The 19,181-nt window shown below is 48.6% G+C and overlaps 1 protein-coding gene across 3 annotated transcripts in view; it reads right to left on the bottom strand.

Annotated features, from left to right (window-relative positions):
* Window positions 1–19,181, bottom strand: part of ush (Zinc finger protein ush) — a 484,642-nt gene that overhangs the window by 143,214 nt on the left and 322,247 nt on the right. The window contains exon 1 of one of the 3 annotated variants that reach the window (XM_065449980.2): window positions 16,494–16,671. The exons of the other annotated variants lie outside the window; for them this stretch is intronic. The gene's annotated coding sequence lies outside the window, so the exon portion shown is untranslated. Of the gene's footprint in view, window positions 1–16,493; window positions 16,672–19,181 lie in introns of those variants that run through there. 3 annotated transcript variants of the gene reach the window in all.

The following is a 19,181-nucleotide window of genomic DNA, read 5'->3' as shown; positions in this document are numbered from 1 at the left end:
TTCAAAACACTAGGCGGTATCCGAGGACACGAAAGACTTTGGAGTCAAATGAATAATGGAACCTCACCAATTATTCTCGGTACGGTTTACCGGCCGCCAAACTCACCTCTCTCATTCCTAGAGTCGATACAGGGGTACTTAAAAGCAAACAAAAAGCGCAACTGCAGGCTACTCCTAGCCGGTGGCTTCAATTTACCTGCAATTAACTGGGACACATTCGCAACAGAGTCGCGGGAACAGGCACATTGCGATTTACTCCTTGACATTGCATTCCCTCATGACCTTTCACATGTTGTTCGCCAAAGTACGCGAAAGTCAGGGGAAGTCCGCCTATCCTGGATACCGGGTTCCTTGACGAGAGCTTTGACCAGCCTGAAGTGTCAATTCAGAAGAGTATCTCAGACCATCAAGTTGTCTTCGTTCAGAGAGCACACAACGAAACAATGTCAAAACATCAAGAGGCGATTACATATGTTACCAACTTTTTCGAAGCCGATGACACAAGGATCATTGACTACTTTTCATTTGCACTGGACAGTTTTGAATATCGAGGTGACATCAATACCATGTGGGAATCGTTCAAGCACACTACTTTTTTATGTATAGCAAATTCGTTCCGCTTCGTAAAAGAAGGAAATCTAAACGGAACCCTCGGATCCGCTGGGAAATCATCCAACTAAAACATAGAATAGGCCGCCAGAGACGGAAAGTAACGAAAGACCCCGCAAAAATAACTGCATTGTCCGCACAACTGCGTTCTATGATTACTGAAGCCACAAACAGATATTACAAAGAAACACCGACAGATTTCATGAGGTCATATCCCGAGAAATTTTGGCGCCACATGTAGAAAAAGCACGAGTCACATAGCATTGTAGTAGATGATACTGTGGTTACTGTTAAGAATGGCGAGCTGCAATGCAAGATTGCCACCCAGTTACGACCGGGGAACAAGACACGCATCCCCCACTCTCCGTCGCTGCAGCTAGGATGCGTTCGATGAAGCGGGCTTTCTGCTGAAAACCGCCGCCATCCTCCAGCCCCATCGTCGTTGTGACGGAACGAGTGCGGCGGGCGAACTATTGTGCCCGAGCTCTCCAGCGCGGACCTGATCTGCTACGCATGAGCGAGCTGCCGCGGGAAAGCCGTTTTTTGTTGCTTCCCACGCGCCTTCCGGGACGCCAGACAACGAGCTACCCACCATGGCTCCGAGCTTCCCGGAACGGCGACTCTCTGACGTCGGCGCCGGACATCGGAATGTGTGTGCCTATGTGTGCGTAAACTGTTCTGCGGGACGGCGGCAAGTTGACAATGAGTAAACGAACGTTCGCGTCACCTTGTATCACGGGAGGAACGAGTGTTTAAAAACTGCTGTGGTGCGAATGTTGGACTGACACTTCTCTCGTGCAGTCATGTTGGACTGACACTCTTTTTCTCAAGCAGTCATGTTAGACTGATATAAATACTGTAAATAAACCCATATTCCTCGTTCTCGATGAGAAGCAGTTCTTCCCTTCATCAACGTCCTCAGCGTGGATAGGTTGGACGACGGCATGGGCCAGCTACCTTCGAATTCATGCTGGACTCCAATCTTGACAACGGAGTGCACGAGCGATGGGATTGAGCCCCCAATCCTGACATTACTTATCCTGCAGTGATTGCTACTTCTTAGAACGAGTTCTTTCAGTCGCTGCTTTCTGTTCCGTCCCCAATCCAGTATTGAATCCATACTTTCTTCATTGCTTCGCTCGGAAGAAATGCCAGACATTGAAGTCTCGTATGAGGGAATTGTAGTTCTACAACTGAACATTGACAAAAAAAAAATAGGTAGCACCCGATGAGATACCGAACGCATTTCTGCGCAGGTATGCGGAATGGGTTGAGCATTACTTAAAAATTATATTTGACGCATCACTCGCAGAACGCCAAGTCCCTGGTGACTGGCTTATGACAAAGGTTAAAGCTGTGCACAAGTATGAAGATAGACAAAGCGTTGCAAATCATCGTCCAATATCGCTGACCTGCGTTTGCTGCAAGCTCATGGGACACGTCGTAGAAAAGTGAAGTTACGCGTGTGCATCGAAAATGCGGACTAATTTTTTTCCCAACCAGCCAGGATTCGGACAGCGCCGTTCCACAACAACACAGCTTCTTGAAAAACAAAAATCACGTCTTTGCCAGCAGGTAGGCAGGCAGTGAACTTCATCAAGGTCCCGAGGAGCGACTCCGAAACTCCCTTACGAGGGAGGAGCCGCTGCGGGCCGTTCCCACGTCGGGACGGGCAGGCCGTGCCCGACCGCCGCGGGCCCTGTGGACGGCCCGTAGCTGGAGGGGCGAGGTTGGAGCTCTTGAGCGCCTCTTGCCACTCTTTTCCCGTGGGGATATGATCGTTGTTTGCCAGTACATTAGACAATAAGAAACAAATAGACGGCATCGGTCTTGATCTGTTGAGAGCATTCGACAGAGGGCTACATGCAGAATCCAATGTGAAAATGACTGATATGGGGATAACCGGAAAAATAACAAAATGGGTAACCGCGTGCCTCCGGTGCAGAACCGAATATGTATGAGTGGAACGCATTAAATCAGAGCCGTTGAAAGAAACGTCAGGTGTCCCACGGGGGTCTGTGTTAGGTCCTGCGCTATTTTTAGTCTATGTTTACGACATTTCCTCTGCAATTGACGAAGGGATCACGGTGCGACTTTTTGTCGATGATTGTCTATTGTAGAAAGAAATTAATAGCACGGATGAGCAGCAATTGCTCAGTAACGCTCTTAGGGCTATAGAAAAATGGTGCGACAAACGGAAAATGAAAATAAATGAGAATAAAACTGTTCTATTGCGCATCACGAATAAAACAAATCATATCTTCGCTCTTAATAACACAGTAAATTCTTCGGTGCTTTCTACAGTTGATGCGCTCAAATACTTAGGCATACATATATCCGCAAATTTAACCAGATCAAACCATGTTACAAAAATATGCGAAATTGCCGAAAAGAAGCTTTGGTTCTTGCGACGGCAATTGCAGTTAGCCTCACAGTCAGTAAAACTAAAAGCTTATTTAACGTACGTTCGGCCCACGCTAGAATATGCCGGCATAATCTGGTACCCTTATCAGACAGGGTTAATTGAGAGACTTGAGGTTAATTGAGAATTGAGGCTAAATGATTAATGTTCAGTTGTCTGAACTCGGTTACACAATCTGAACGCAAACGCATAGCCACGTTAAAGTTCTTTTTCCTTCTCAATAAAAACAGATTTAACATCAACAGTAAACAGTATTCGATAGCATGACAGGGTAGAACGCTGCGGAGAAGCAAAGATGGCACTTTTCAAATACCGTAGATGCACATTAACTTACGCATGTTCTTTCTTCCCAAGAACCATTAAACAGTGGAATAAATTACCGGTCTTAACGCGAGAAATCACCAGTGCAGAACAGTTTGAGAATAACTTAAAACTACATTGAAAGACGCACGCATGTATCGTGCTCACCGCTTTTCTTTCTTTCTTTTTTTTTGGGGGGGGGGTATATGATCTCGTTTTTTAACATTGCATTTATAGTGCTGTATTATTTATCGGTGTATGCACAGAATGCTTCGCTTATGTACGCTTATGTTCGCTTATTCATGTACTCTACCAATTGCAGAAATGCTGCTATTGACCTGATTTTTTTGATGCTCTACGTAATATTGGAATATTCAAGTGCTGTACTAATTGTAGAAGTGCTGCTTTTGACCCACCCTGTACCGGCCGACAGACCAACAGTATAAGTAAATAAAAAATAAAGTAAAAGACTAAAGGGAGCGTTAGGAACAACTAGGTAAGCAGTTTGCAAAACCGGGGCTCTTCGGAACATATGCCGTCATGCATTATCATATATTGTTTAGGAAGACAGCCTTATTGACCGATTAATATATTTGTATTCTTTCGCGGCAACATTAGCAATACAGATGGCAGCGATACAGCGATGGCAAAGCGAAAAATAGCGCTTTTTCTCAAGATCGAATAACCACGCAGATGGTGCCACGATTGTGTAAAGTGTGCTGCAATGAAACATTCATATTTAATCCAAAAGACGAGACAAGTGCTGCATCTATAAACAGTACCCGACAATACCCAATGCCGAACGGCGTGTCCAAACAACAGTTTATGGGGAGTGATTGTGTTCAGCCGCAAAGTCTGGCTGCCTGAGCGGACGCCAGGCGCTGTCCACTGTTATGTCCACCACCGGTGGGCTGAAAGTTATCGCTTTTTTTGCTTCAATTTTATGTTTGGTCATGCATAGTCGACGACGTGAAGTATTGGAAAACTTTTTGGAAAATATTCGCATTTTTGAATAGTGACTATTCGATTCGAGGACCTAACCGAATAGCGACTATTCGATTCGAGGGCCGAATCAAATAGAACAATATTCGATTCGTTATTTGAAAGTTTAGAACACTCGCACACACCTAGAAAGAATTTAAACATTTCCCAGTTGCCAAATAAGAAAGAAAAAAAATCCAGCTCTCGGTTATTTGTCGCCCCGCGAACAGTACCAGTTCAACGTGACTCGGTACCTTAGTCCATTATGCGCCTGCAGCGAGACCTTCGATATCTCCTTGATGCCTCATTCAACGTCATGTCTACCTTACTGTCCAGAAAAAGCAGACTTGACATCTTCAGGTCTCAACCAGCTTACCCATATAGTTATTACATGCGAGGTACAGCGATCACGTGCACATACATGGACAGCTCGGGCATGCCGAAACCGTTCCACTGCAGCTGAGATCACACCAGCAAAAGCCACCACCAAGTTCAAAACCTCTCACTTGACAACACCTACGGTCGCAGAATTTGAAGCTCTTCCCGTAGCAACGAGTTTCTTAAACGACGAACCACAGCGCACAGGGACAATTTTCTGCGACTCGAAGGCTGCACCGCAGTGCTCCGAGGTCAGCCTAGCAGCTACGACCGCATGAACGATTGGCGCTTGACATCAATAAGACCACGCACCACTTGGCTGTGGAGGGACACCAAGACATTGTTCATGGCTACCAAGTTACTGTGGCAGTAGTAGCATTGCGCGCACGCTCATGAGCACGCCATGAAAAAAGGCTAGCGTCTATCAATCTTTCTTTTACCAGGACGGACGCTGCAATGGCGTGCAAATATGCAAGGAAGTTTCGCCTATTTCCACGCCACTGCCCGATATCTGAGTGGAACGGACTGCGCTTCAGACATGCCCGGTTACACACACCGTGGACCCAACCTTAAGCTTTCCGTTTCCATTAGGACTATAAGAGTGAGAGTTGCGGCCCTATTGTGTCGACTGTGGTTGGGTGTGGTGTTCACTAAAATGCCTATATACACGTTTGGCATACGTACTATCGATCATATTCCGTGCCACTGCCCGCAGTAGTATGTGTGCCAAAGCGATCATTCTCCGCTCTCGGGACAAATAATTCTGCGACAGTGACACGATCCATCATCACACCACAAGGCCGTACAAGCACTATGCTTTTCGCAATCCACCGGCTTGTGCGAACACCTATAACATTTCCTGTCTTGATTGCGCTCTACCTCTCGTATATCTAACTTTTCTTCACGCGTCCCACTGCAAACCGGAAACTAAAGTTTGGTCAATATCCCTGCCTTGCCTCTCACATTTTCTCTCATTTTCTTTCATGATAGTCTAGTGACAGGCGCATATGTGCAACACATCAACGGCAACCAAGAGCACAGTGGTGCCGTGATGGTGGCGATCCTTCTCTATATGTAATTAAATAATTAGCTTACACTACAACTGGGCGTGGCGAACTACGTTCTCAAGTAAAGGAACTCTTAGCATAAGCAAGGGACATAAGAATCAAACCAAGACATGAATTTAGAGTTATCTAAAATCCGCTTTTTCTGTGTTTGTGTGGATCGAGAGAACTCTGCAAGAATGTAAGAAGTCCGGTAACCGCAAGATCGCTGGAAAGCGTGGAATATACTACCTTTATATATATATATATATATATATATATATATATATATATATATATATATATATATATATATATATATATATATATATATATATATATATATATATATATATGAACGTCTGCATGCCTGTTCTACATAAGATGCCTTCCTTACAGCCGTTTCCATCATCTGCCTGGACAAAAGTCTATTATTCACGGCACGAGATTTCTCACCACACTTTACTCACTCGTTCGTCGCTTCTGCGTCGAAAGAGGGCGCCTGTGAGGTTCCTCAGTGATCGTTGTGCCATTATTAATAACGGACAATCAGTCACGGGTTGGGAAGCCGGCGGCACGCGATCAGCAGCGAGCGGCGCCGTTTGAGGCCGCCACCGCAGGACCTCGTTTTTAATAAACGACCCGGGTCCGCGCGCTGCCAAACGAACCGCAAGACGGCCGGGCAGCGCGGGATCCTGCGAGAGGGCGTTATCGTTTACATAAGCAGGGGTGCCGAGCACGCCTTCCTTCCCGCGTATCCCGTCAAGATGGACCCGGGGCCCCCTTTTTATCTCGCATCACCAGAAGGCCGTAAAGGGCGGCCCAGGACCCTAAAAACGGGTCAGCGATGACCGATCTGCGCTATCCCTGATCAAGCATGATTATCGGGCGCCTGCAGGCCTGGCCAACTGCGCCCGGGCCGCGCTTCGGTTCCGTCGGCTGGACCTGCGGCTGTGCCATCAGCGGGCGCACATAACCCGGCCTCTGTCTGGGAGCTGCTGGCCCCGCCGAATATTGGCTCGAGCGCCGATCGGGGGGGGAGCCCGTGGAGCGCGCGCTTATGCGCTCGTCCGCGCGCCGAGCTCGCGTCGGCGGGCGAGGCTCTGCTGGACAGCCCCTCACCTGAAGGCCACATTCTACGGCACGAGTCGCGCCGAACGCGGTGTGCGATGAGCAGCGACGCTCCAAGGACTTACCTGCAAAAAGAGAAAAGAGCGAGAACACGGAGTCAGACGCGTGATGGCGAGGCTGTTTTGAAATACGCTCATCGCGACGTGCAAAAACAGCTCCTTTACCGGTACGTCCTCGGCACTGCTGCTCAGAGGGCTTTCGAAATTCACTGCTCTGCAGTGCAAGCGGCCTGCATCCTTACGAAGCTCCGCACTGCGAGGCGCGTGGCAGGTCGGAGTGTGGTCGACACGGATCACAACCAAAACTGCGCGCGCACCGTGTCTACAAAAACACGCTAAGGCACGCGCGAGGTTTCGCGCTGCATATATAATTAAACGGGCTCACAGCGAAACACACATTACATAGCGTAATCAAAACTGCGTAATATTTTGTTTTTGTTCTTCAATATGTAAACCGAGCCACTTCACACTGACTATAACCAGTGTCTAACCTTCTCAAATCCAGCAACGGATAGAAGCCTATTCTGTTTTTTGGATTTCCTATAGCGAAGCTGACAGCATTCGCTACGATAAATTTTGCGCCATTTGCGCGTGAGCTTTTTACGTGAAATAACAGACGAAAGGTAAACGACTGGTGACAACAATGGCGACAACGACATACACGTCACACGCACAAGAAAAATGCGCATCGGCCGCACGTTACCGATGCACGCTTATTTATAGGAGCGCCACTATAGTGGTGTTCGAAGGGCAGACGCGTGCGGCTCTGCGCGCGTATACCAGCAGCTCAGCGTTTGCCTGCAGTCGTTTGCGAGCTATTTCCTTGCGCACGAACAGAACAATGGCGGTCACCGCACTTTTCTCACTTGTTACGCAGAGCAACCATGCGAACACTTGCGCATCAAAGCACATAACTAACTGTGAGCGAACAACGCGTCTGTATGTCTTTTATTGCTGATAATGGACGCGCGCGGGTATAGCACGGGTCGATAATTACCCGTGCGCCAGCGCCGTCTCGTTCTTCGTGATATACCGTCTCGCTATACTTAAGACTCCGGGTACGTCCAACCGTTGTAACGCCATCTGTCGGCTGTTAAGAGCCTGGAAAAGAAATCGCGCCCATGCACACTGGTTCGCTGCTACTTTCACTTTGGAGGGACAAATGCTAAGCGTGCCCGTCGACCAAACGCTAAACGCAAGGACAAAAAAAGAAAAAAAGAACATAAGAGAAAAGGTTTATTGTTCCATGCCCCTCGCTTAACCAAACAGAGCTCGTCAAATGACGCGCCTCAGTGCGAGTCGCCAACTAGCTCAACTAGCTCTGCACTGCTTCGACAAGTTTGTCGCGGACAAAAAAAAGATTGCGTAATTTTATTCCACTTTCCTCTGTTATCGATTTCTAACTTATTCTTTGCGCTCTTGCCCTGAGCTAGCTCTCCTGAATTAATATTCTGCGCAGTGTAATCTCCCGTGCTTGTCTCATCAATCCGGTATATATATTGCACTTTGCATTTTAGTGGCCTAGATTCTTTTTTATATATATGTATATAAGTAAGCATAGAAGGGCTGCTTCGAGCTTGTACTGAGAAATCTAGGGCGGTGAAAAAACAGAGCCTGTCTAGGTGGCCCGGAATTCATGGCACGTTGCGAAACTTCGCTACAGGCCGTCGAGCGGAATCGTCGAGCGGAAGGCGCTGCCACTCAAGCCCTTGGTGAGGCTTTGGTAGGCCTGATTTTGGTGTACGAGAATTGACATGAATAAAACTACTATCTATCTATCGATCTTCGCGGCTCATCTGAACGTAGCGCGCGAGTCGACGAAGTCTGTTCGCCCTTGATGGAAACCGAAAACCGCGCGTGCTCGAAAAGTTCAATGATGGTGTGGCCGCTGTACTGCGGATCACTGCGGCTGGTGTCCTCGTTGAGGGACACCGCGACGGAAAGAACCACGAGGAACCAATACGTGAACGCCTGATTTAGCTAAATAACTAATTGACAAGTAGGGTTTAACGTCATAACTTAAGCTATCGAGACGCCGTAGCGGGGGGTTTCGACTTTGGTTACCTTTCACCATGTGTTCACCATTTAGGTGCACTAACGTGCACCTAAATTGCAGTATGTACACGAGCGTCTTGGCACTGCTACCTTGTGAGAGACGCGGTTGCCACGTCCAGGTGTCGAACGCTCGCGCACAACTGCGGGACGCTATGCATCCACGGCTTGTACAATGAAAGGGAACAAAATAGGTACAAATAAAAAAAATAGAAATAGACATATGGAACACAGGAATAACGTAGCATCAGAAAAATGCGAAGCGTATAAAGTATATCGCTACATGACGAATTCCCCATCTGCCCTTTATCTCTCATCCTCGCACATTAGTCCGCGGTTATACGCACCGATTGGCCTTGTATATAGGCAGAGGAAAACATCGGCTGCAATATATAGTGGCTCTACAGTTGCAAGCTCATGTAACCCGATTACGCGCGTATACCGGCAACTCAGCGCTACTTCCTTTCTTTCAATGCTGCAAGCCGACTAGTTTCAGAGATGAAATCGCTTGCAGTTAAAATGAGCACCTCATCCCTCATTAATAGCGACACAAAGGGGCGCGCTACCAGTCAAGATGTACGTTTGTGAACAAACAGGCACAGTATATACGTATAGGCAAGAAGAGCGGGCGACATTTACACTCTTTCTTCCATCGCCGTTCGCCGGTTCGAACAACCAGCCACCTTCGCAAAGTAACTGTCGAAAATTTGGCCGCGTCTATTATCCTTGACTGTCGAGAAAATTAACGCCAGCAGAGAATTGGTCAAATTTCACACTCACACAGCATTTAGCGGCAACACCAGCGCGCCCCTTTGTGACGTCACACTCTGCATGCTAACTTCGGATTTCCGCTATACCTCGGAAAGGTTATCGGTGATGTACGACACGGGGAGTACCCGTAGACTGGGCAAGAAAAAAAAAAAAGGAAGAAAAAAACATAAAATCACGGAAAGAGTGGCGAGAAAGTATGTGTAGCGGACAGAAACGCTACCAGCGGCAACAGCGGGTTTTCCACCGCTCGTAACCATCGTTCTCGTGAGAAGAAAACGCGTCCTTCACGTTATGGAAATGAATCCGGCCGTAATTCGGGCCCTGCAGATTGCATAACAAAGTCCAAGCTGGTTTCAACCATATCAGAGACATCGATTTGATTCTCGAAAGATATCGACTTCATATAGCGAGTGCCAGAAGCGTTGGCAGAGCGGCCAGCAGCTGCCAGCATCAGCAAAAGAAAACCTGCCAGGCTTTCTCTTTCCATGAACGAGCAAGCGGCGCGCGTGGCAAGTTTCCAGGGCACGTCGAAGCGTGATCTGGACGCGGCTACACTGCCGTGTCGTAATATTTTATTTCTGAGTCGTTATACGGAGTATATACAGTGCGTCATCGATTGTTTCGCGACGCTAACAGCCCTGGGCAAAAAAGCGTGCGCGCCGTGTACGGGCTTCGGCTACGTATGTGCCGCGAGCCTGTCTTGGCCGTCGCCGCCGACAGCGTTCATCAATCGGTCACCATCGTGGGCAGAGGACTCGAAGGCTTTAACTGCGATGTGACTACCATGAAACGAAAAAAAGAAAAAAAGAAAGAAAGCATGTTACAAGATGAGTCCTCATATTTATCCTCTTGGCATATATATATATAGTGGGACAAAGGCTGCCCAGTACATGTAGTAACGCGCAATGCGGTGGTTTTCGTAAATTTGCTGAAGACTCTCCCAGGAAGTCGTAAACGAGTATATTGACGTGGCCGGCCGCTCAGCAGCCTCCGAGCACAGGCGATGTCACGGGGGGAAACAGTACGCCAAAAGGAAAACCACCGCAGCGAGGAAAAGCGCATGCACCAGTGTGACTGCATTTGATCATGATGAATAGAGCGCAGACGACTAAGCATGCCCTACACACGACAGAAAACATGCTTACATGGACGATTTCCAAGAGAGCGCTAGAACGCAGTGTCTCGTATATAGCCGCAATGCCAAACACGGGGTTACAACGATAATCTTTGAACCGCAAAATCGTCGCCATGACGCATCTCGCGCTTGACAAACCCTCCGAGCTTTGCGCCAGCTTGTGCAAAAGCGAGAACATATCCTTATTAGCATCCCAGCGTATTTCAACTTCAGAGACCCGAAACTAAAACTTTGAGGACGCTTAAGCTTCGCCTTTGAGAGTGTAACGCGATAGCGTTATCAGACCCCGTTGACGCTGACACCGGATATTCTGCGACATGGGGCCCGATAGAAAAAAATGGTGGGCCGATCCCGGCGGTCGCGATGCAGGGCCGAGCAATGGCTCATACCCCCGTAAGGCAGAGTCTACAAGCAGTGACTCATCAATAGCTCACACCCCCGTTATAAGCAAAAATAAAGGGGCTTGTGTTTGAATTTCCACCTAACAGAATTCGTATATTCAAATTACATTCTGACGCTATCATGTCTGTAGGTTGTGTGTAAGTCGTACTTTAGGAACTTTCTAAAGCATTTTACTTGGAGAAATTCAAATCGTACCACATTCTGCGGTATGGCGGCTCCTGCATAGCTCAGTTGGCCCTTCTATAGAAGCATGCACTGCGCCTGCGCCGAGATGCATTATCCCGTAAACCGGGGATTTGTTTGCGCGATTCAAGGAAGAAAAAAACGTGGAGAAAAAGGCTCGCACCTGAAGCTCAGTTTATTTTTTTTTTCTTCTTCGTCACCTACACGTTATCCATTATTAAATTTTTGAGCACAGTCATCTTGACTGAGCAAAGCCAAACAGCTGGGAAGAATCGTTCTCGGCCTACATCTCGCTGTGCATGCACCATCTGAAACCAGCTTTCTCAGAAGACTTAAGAACGAAGATGGCTCACCCGAACCTCGTTCTTGCAGCGCTGCAAACAATGCGAGCGTAAACTCTTGCACGTGACCATGAGCTCCGCGTGGGTCAGTGGCAACGGGGAGTTCTCTCGCTCGTCCCTCGACGCCGTGGGCATCACAGAGCACACCTGACTACGGCGTTTACGCTGACAGGCGCTCTGTCGACGCGCGCATCGCGAGCGCCGCGACAGCAGGAAAACGAATTCGGTTTAGGGCGACCATTTGTCGAACCATGTCGTGCCTCATGGCTCGGCTATCGAGCATTGGCAGCGCCGGCCGGCAATTAATTCTCGACACGCATCGCCGGTCAGCCAACGCCAATATGAACGGAGGCCCGTCTTTCTGTTTGTTGTGGACCCGCCGCGGTTGCTCAGTGGCTATGGTGTTGGGCTGCTGAGCACGAGGTCGCGGGATCGAATCCCGGCCACGGCGGCCGCATTTCGATGGGGGCGAAATGCGAAAACACCTGTGTGCTTAGATTTAGGTGCACGTTAAAGAACCCCAGGTGGTCAAAATTTCCGGAGACCTCCACTACGGCGTGCCTCATAATCAGAAAGTGGTTTTGGCACGTAAAACTCCAAATATTAAAATTATTCTGTTTGTTGTCTTATTCGCACGCGCAGGGAGCCAACTAAACGTCCGCAGGCGCGGGCATTCAGGCTTCACCACAGCCAACTTATGTCACCGTCGTGGCAGCGGTGATCCGAAGCCGCAAAGTGAATATTCTCTGTGCCTTGTCTGGGCCATAGAAGGATAGACAGTATGTGGCCGAATACCAATTTGTCGTTAAGGAGAAGTATGCTCCACTTCTGTCGGGCAGCTGCTATTTGGCATTACTGTGAGCCGGCCGGTAAAGGCTTGTTGTTAGGAACGAACGAACGCGGGCCGCTCGTCTGATCTTGTCGCAATGCGCGAGTTCATACGCTGGCACCATGCCCGTAGAAAAGCGCCAGGCTGAATTCACTGCGCTATTCGTTTGTATAAGAGAGGCCGCTATACCCTTGCTGTTATCCTGTTCGATGCGTCGAGACTGGTCGGTACACTTTGCTACGAAAGATTATTGCAGTACGAACGAGCTCGTGTTCTTTTTTCCCCCTTTCTTTCGTTCTTTTTCTTTGGTCGTTTTTCGCCGAGCGATGCATCAATTATACCGCTTAAGATACTTATATATCGCAGTGAAGAAAGAAAATCCTGGGTAAAAAACCCCTCCCTACCCCCCTTTAGTTTGTCAAGAAAAAGTGAGAGAGACAAAAAAAAAAGCCTCGAATTGAACTCTGGGGTTTTACGTGCCAAAACCACGATTTGATTATGAGGCACGCCGTAGTAGGGGATTCTGGCTTAATTTTGACCCCCAGTGGATCAATAACGTGTCCCCGATGCGCGGGACATGGGCTTTTCGCATTTCGAACCTTATGCCTTCGACTTCCACCAAGACTTCCCCGAAGAGACGCGACCCTTTTGTGTAGGCTATGGTGGGCGTCGCGTTTACCAATGCCTACGCGTCCCGCATAGGGATGGCCGACACTGCAGCATGTGGCGGTTGCGGGGACGAGAAAATAATTCGTCATGCGCTGTGTCAGTGCCCGCAGCACAGTGTGCAGCGACAATCGTTTTCCATCGGGCTAAACCAGTTGGACGACCAGCCTCTGTCGGAAGAAAGGATTTAACAACATCGACACGACGTAATATCGCATCAGAAGGCCGTGCAAGCGCTGCTTTTCTTGAGATCAACCGGCCTGTGCGAACGCCTGTGATTGAAACGCATTTTCTTTTACCTGCGGCTGTTAATTTTTTTTCTTGCCTTTTTTTCTGCCTCTCTCCTTGCCCTGCTTTCAACTCCAATATCACCCACCCCAGTGCAGGGTAGCAAACAGGAAACTTTGTTTGTTTGTTTGTTTGTTTGTTTATTCAGACATACATGCCTCTGGTTAACCGCCCTGCCCCCCCCCTCTCTCTCTCTCTCTCTCTCTCTCTCTCTCTCATTAACCAACTTTAACAGGCCGTACAAGTCACAGTCACAGTTTGCTTCGACAGTGGGGCGCGCAAGGATGTTCTTCACTACACCCAATTGGAGGAGAGGTCAAGTTACTCAGTTGTAGTAAGCAAACTTCATGGGGTCTCAGCCACAAGCAGGCATGGACCAACACCATCTCCTGTGGGTGCGCGCTTATGATTACGGTGAGGTCGTGGGCTCAATTCTTAGCAGCAACAGACGCACACTTGCGGCGGTAAAAAATGCCATCTATTGACATTTTCTACGAGAGCTTCCTGGGCGCGCCATAACTCGCGTTGGACTGTTGTGAGCTCGCACGAGAATCTGCTCGAGAGCACTAGCAGTTAAGGACACAGGATCCTTGTTTTGCGCCCACTTAAAACGGTTTACTACATAAAGCACGCGTTCTGGCGCCTGAATATAAAAAACAAAACAAGAAAGGTCTATAGGACAATACTCTGCGATTGTGAAGCCTGTTTAGAAACGCGAGGCATTCGGTTTCGAGCATAGTATTTCAATGCAGCGCTAACGGATACCACGGCTTGCTAAACATGTAGTTTCTAGAGCAAAGTACGTAACATTAAAAAAGGGGACAGGTAAGAGGTATAGGAGCGCCATCGTCTGTCTCCTACCTGCCCCCCCCCCCTTTTCTTTCCGTACTTTGCGCTAGAAACAACACGTTTAGCAAGCTTAGACATCTAGCCCAAAAACAAGTCCTTCTGGGATATCGCGGCGTTAATTTGGGATGGACAACTGCGCAATACTTTGACCTAAAACAATCATAACGCTGTACGCCTGCGACGCCGATTGCGAATAGGCATTATACAAACGATTTGTAAAATACAGCAGTGAGGGGCACGGCGACCTTGGAGCCATAGCGGTGGTGCACACTTGTTATATTGTAACTCGTTAAACAACCATATGCTATCGAAATAAACCCCGCCTCCTCTTGTAAATCCCCACACATGCGCATTGCGAGGTCCGGAGCCGCAGTATAGTCGCCGACTGGTTAGCTTCCCCACCTTTCTCCCCTCTTGAGCGTGAAAAAGCCCAGAGGTTGCAAGCAGGCACGAAACGTTACAGACGCCGTAGACTCGATCGATGGTACGCTTGCCACATATATATAGGCGAGACGCATGCCCCGTTTTCTTTTTGCATGCTTTGAGCGAGGCCATGGGTAAGGCTAGTTCAGTGGCTCTGTTTGGAGCATGCATTTGCACGGCACGAAGTACGCGCTTGCTGAGCATGAAGCGTGATGCACAGTCGTAGTCCACACTTTAGGGTAGCCTAATGGGCACGTCTTTGGTTAACCTTTCCCTCTTCATTTCTCTCTCTCTCTCTCTCTCTCTCTCTCTATATATATATATATATATATATATATATATATATATATATATATATATATATATATATATATATTCAAGAAGCCGAAAGGCCACTGGCTACGTCGCCGGGAGATGTCAGCTCCTGCAAAATGCAGCCACATACTGTTGCCGGCCCTCAGTTGGACACCAGATTTGCACTGCAGGCGATTGCTGGCAAGCGCAGCGCCAATGCACGATTGCTGGTATATATATACTCACTGACCACAGGTAGCCTATCGCCCGTTTGCGACAGGCTGTATTTCGCGTGCGTGTTCGAGACGGAGCGTACAAAGTGAACGGCGAAGCTTCCAAGTTTACCTGCAAAGCTGTCAGCTGTACACGTGAAATAACCGGTGCGTCCCGTCTGGAAATGTGATAGCCATGAAGAGGTCACCATACTGCTGTCTTTTTGTCAGCACGATTGGACTGTGTATTCAAAAAAGCAGGGTAAAGCGCTCGCTCAGCGCAGAGGACAGTAATAAATACACCATCAAGTCTAACGTCTGCTGACACATTAGAGCCATTGACTCAAACGTTTAGACAATCTGTGGTCTTTTAATGGAGGTTTCTGTGCGCCATTCTTTCTCCCACTTTGCCACCTTCGACACACACGCCGCGGCCGAGCTTCGAACTAGTGAGAGCCGTTCATGTGCGCAAAAGCGGTTCGTGAAATCAATCCCCGGACAGCGGTGACAGCGAACGAGGTGCTGGCCAACGACACCGCACGAAAAGCTTCGCGGACCCGACACCTGGGCCCACCTCACCAAATCTTTATACGCAGGAGCGTTCCCTCAATGGCTGGCATTTTGACACCTGCCGTACACTGCAGTAATCGGCATAACAACGAAACCACCATAGGGACGACGACCAATCGCGGAGGGCATCATTATACGTACAATGTAAAAAATTCTAAATATGAATTTTTGTAAATATGAGCCCTGGGGTTTCCTAAAGGTTCTCACTCGTGAGAAATTTTTGCCATTGGGATGGGGAAGTTGGCTGGTGCCTGTGCTTTTCAACCATCGCCATGCGCGAACAGCTTTGTGAATGGGGCCACCAGGCCCGTATTTATACCAGGTACGTACATCGAACACCAGAACCTTTCCAAAGATCAGGCGCAGGTGAATCGTGAAAACGAATATATCATTACCGAAGGCGGCTGGCCAAATTGCATACACGTAGGTCTTCGAACGAAAGTCTTTGGGAATTCGGCCTCTTATTCATGCGGTGCATTCGGTGGCTGACAGAAGCGAAATAAGACAAGAGCTAAGCTAAATGCTACTAATTGCCCTCGAAGGAACACTTCAGTGCGGGATTAGAAGAACATGGAAGGACATGAAAATGGAGCAAAGCAAATGACCCTGACGTACCTGTACAGCCATATATGTGTCAGTGTCCTTGCACCGGTATGTGTTTCTGTGCAGGAAGAGAAGGGGTGCACTCCGAACGGCCCCGGCAAAGATCTCGATCGCAGCGGTCAGCAGCCCTCGGCACCGCACAGCTTAGGGGACAGACCAGAAACCGCCGCATCGGCGAGCACGAAACTGTCTACTCGCGCCAGCGCAGCATGGCACTGCAAAACGATCCTTTCTGGTGCGCGCGACCGGCGTTGTAGACGGAGTTGCCACGACAGGCGCGCCCCGGCACGTCGCGCTTTCTTCTTTTTTTTTCCTGAAGCTTTCGCTTCTTGTTTTGCGAAGCTCTTTCTAGCGTCGACTCGCACTTTCCGTCTAGTGACTCGCTGCTCGCGCGGCGGTGCGATTAATTGGGCGAGGGGAGTGCGCGGCACGGCGCCTCGAAGGATAAGACTCTGACAACACGTCGTGACAGTATGGATGGAAGAGGGAAACATGGCGAAACCAGCGCGGCGACGGACAAGATTTGCCAGTCACTTCACGTTAATGGAACGCGTCACGGCGACTCCGCTGTTGCGGCACCTCCGCAAGTGCCGATATGCGCGGCAGTTCGAAGCAGGCCGAGCCAATAGAAGGGTCTCAGTCTGCAAGTAGTCGGCCAATGCTGCCGTTACCTTATGCCGCCGCGCGGCCAGCATGGGTCGAGCTTGGCGACGGCGGAATGGCGCCTCATCAGCGGACGTGTTCTCGGACGATCACGTTCGGCGATACTGTCGCCTTCGCGTGGCGTAATGCTCAACCAGCCAATCAGGTCACCCGGTTTTGCTTAGCCGGCCAATAAGCGCGTACTGAAAGTGATACCGCCAAAATCGACCATCCGAGAATACGTCCCCAGGTCGCGCTTTATACCGATCAACAACCGAGGCGTATAGTGTCCGTCTTCAGCGGTTATACAGAACAGGTGGAATGCATGCCAGGTGTGCTTCCAACTTTCAAAACTATGCCTCTTATAACAAGGCGAGTTGCGCCTTATCTTATGACAGACTCCAGCCCGTAGTTGCAAAGAAGCATGGTTTGATAAAAATTCAGTCTTCAGTATTATTTGCCACTGACCCTTGCTTTGATTTTCGTATATCACGCTCATTGAATACCAGCTTATCTTTTGAAACACTTATGTACCGAAAATTTGTCGCGCTGATTGTCCGCAATGCACTTGTGGACACGCGGATAAAGACATACATGATCTATTGCTGGAATATGCCTGCGATATAATACTGAAAGACGCCATCTGATACCCACCTGAATGACAATAGACCTCAGGCCCATAACAATTAAAACAATCCTAGGCCTATGGCCAACAGATACGTTACAAAGGCGAGCGCTAGTAGCCCTCCGAAGATTTCTGGTAAATAGTAATATTGCTGAAAATCACTGAGTGCAGTTTCTATTCCTCTCTGTGCCCCATAACAATTTGAATTGCTGTGACCTGATTTCATGTTTTCTGTATTCAGTGTATGACAGCTGTCTTCACGTTTCAGAATGCCTTATGTGACATGTTGCGTTTTGCATTTATCGTATGTGAGCTGACTATCCGTCCTAATGTGTTGTGAGTTTTACCTTTTACTTTTATACGAGATGACCTTTATCTTCACATTTGTTTTTGATGTGATTTGTGTGGTGAACGGTTTCAGTGAATTCACGCCGCCTGACTGTCTCATGTTTTCTTTGTTACTTTTCAGCAGTTTGCTTTGTCATATCTAGTATATACCTGGTCCACGAGAAACGGAGTAGCCGGTACCACCTAAACGCACGAACATCTCCTAAATTTCATGTAATAAAAAAAAGTGGCCAAAACGGAACGAGGATCGAAATAGGGGCTCGAAAACTGTACAGGGAGCGATGCCTTTCCAGTAAACGCCCCTTTGCCAGTCAATGACGGCGTCAGTGCGACGAAAAGTTTCCGAATGGGCCGGTGAGGTAATCCCTCGGATATCAACCCATCAACATCTCCGCTGAGGTCTCGGAAAAAAGCTATGCGAGTGGAATACAAAGTAGGCCAGTGAAGGAGCTTGTGCTCGAAAGAGCGACGTGCCGAGAAGGGGCGCGGGAGACTGACAGGCGTACTACATTCCCACGGTGGCGCGGTGCCCCGTTCTCTCTCACGGATCTTTGACACGAAGGTGCCGGGTCGTGCCGCACATATTGCCGGAAGTGCGAGGCGGATTCGGCTGCAGGCGAACGCCAAGCCGCTGGCTTCTTTTACGCTGTGTATTTTCAGGCAGTTCGCTCAAACCGCTTGTTCACATTCGATGTGCGTAATCCACGACCCACAATGGACGTTCCGACGCGCCCACAGTCATGTTTCAACAGTACTGATTTTCTATCATTGTTTGCGAACGTATCACACCATAAACGAAAAAAAAAAACTCTCAGGTGGGAGTATAATGCTTGTCCGCTATAGTGACTTCCCGGTTGGGAGTTTATGATACTCCGTGCGATCGGAGTAGAATTTTTACTCCATGCAAGCGGAACTATTTGCGTGGAGCCTTGGGAGTCTTTTCTCCCCCCCCCCCTTTCTTCTTTAATACCTCGCGCTGGACGGAGTTTTTTCGAGGTGCAACGGGAGTACAAAACGTGCTATCGCGTCGGTTTTCGTGAAAATATTTATATGCAGAGGCTACTAGTCATATTTCGAAATATGCA

Source organism: Dermacentor albipictus, chromosome 1 (genome assembly GCF_038994185.2).
Source record: "Dermacentor albipictus isolate Rhodes 1998 colony chromosome 1, USDA_Dalb.pri_finalv2, whole genome shotgun sequence".
Classification (NCBI taxonomy): Eukaryota; Metazoa; Arthropoda; class Arachnida; order Ixodida; family Ixodidae; genus Dermacentor; species Dermacentor albipictus.
Note: the sequence above shows the minus strand (reverse complement) of the source record. Positions and strands in the feature narration are given on the sequence as shown.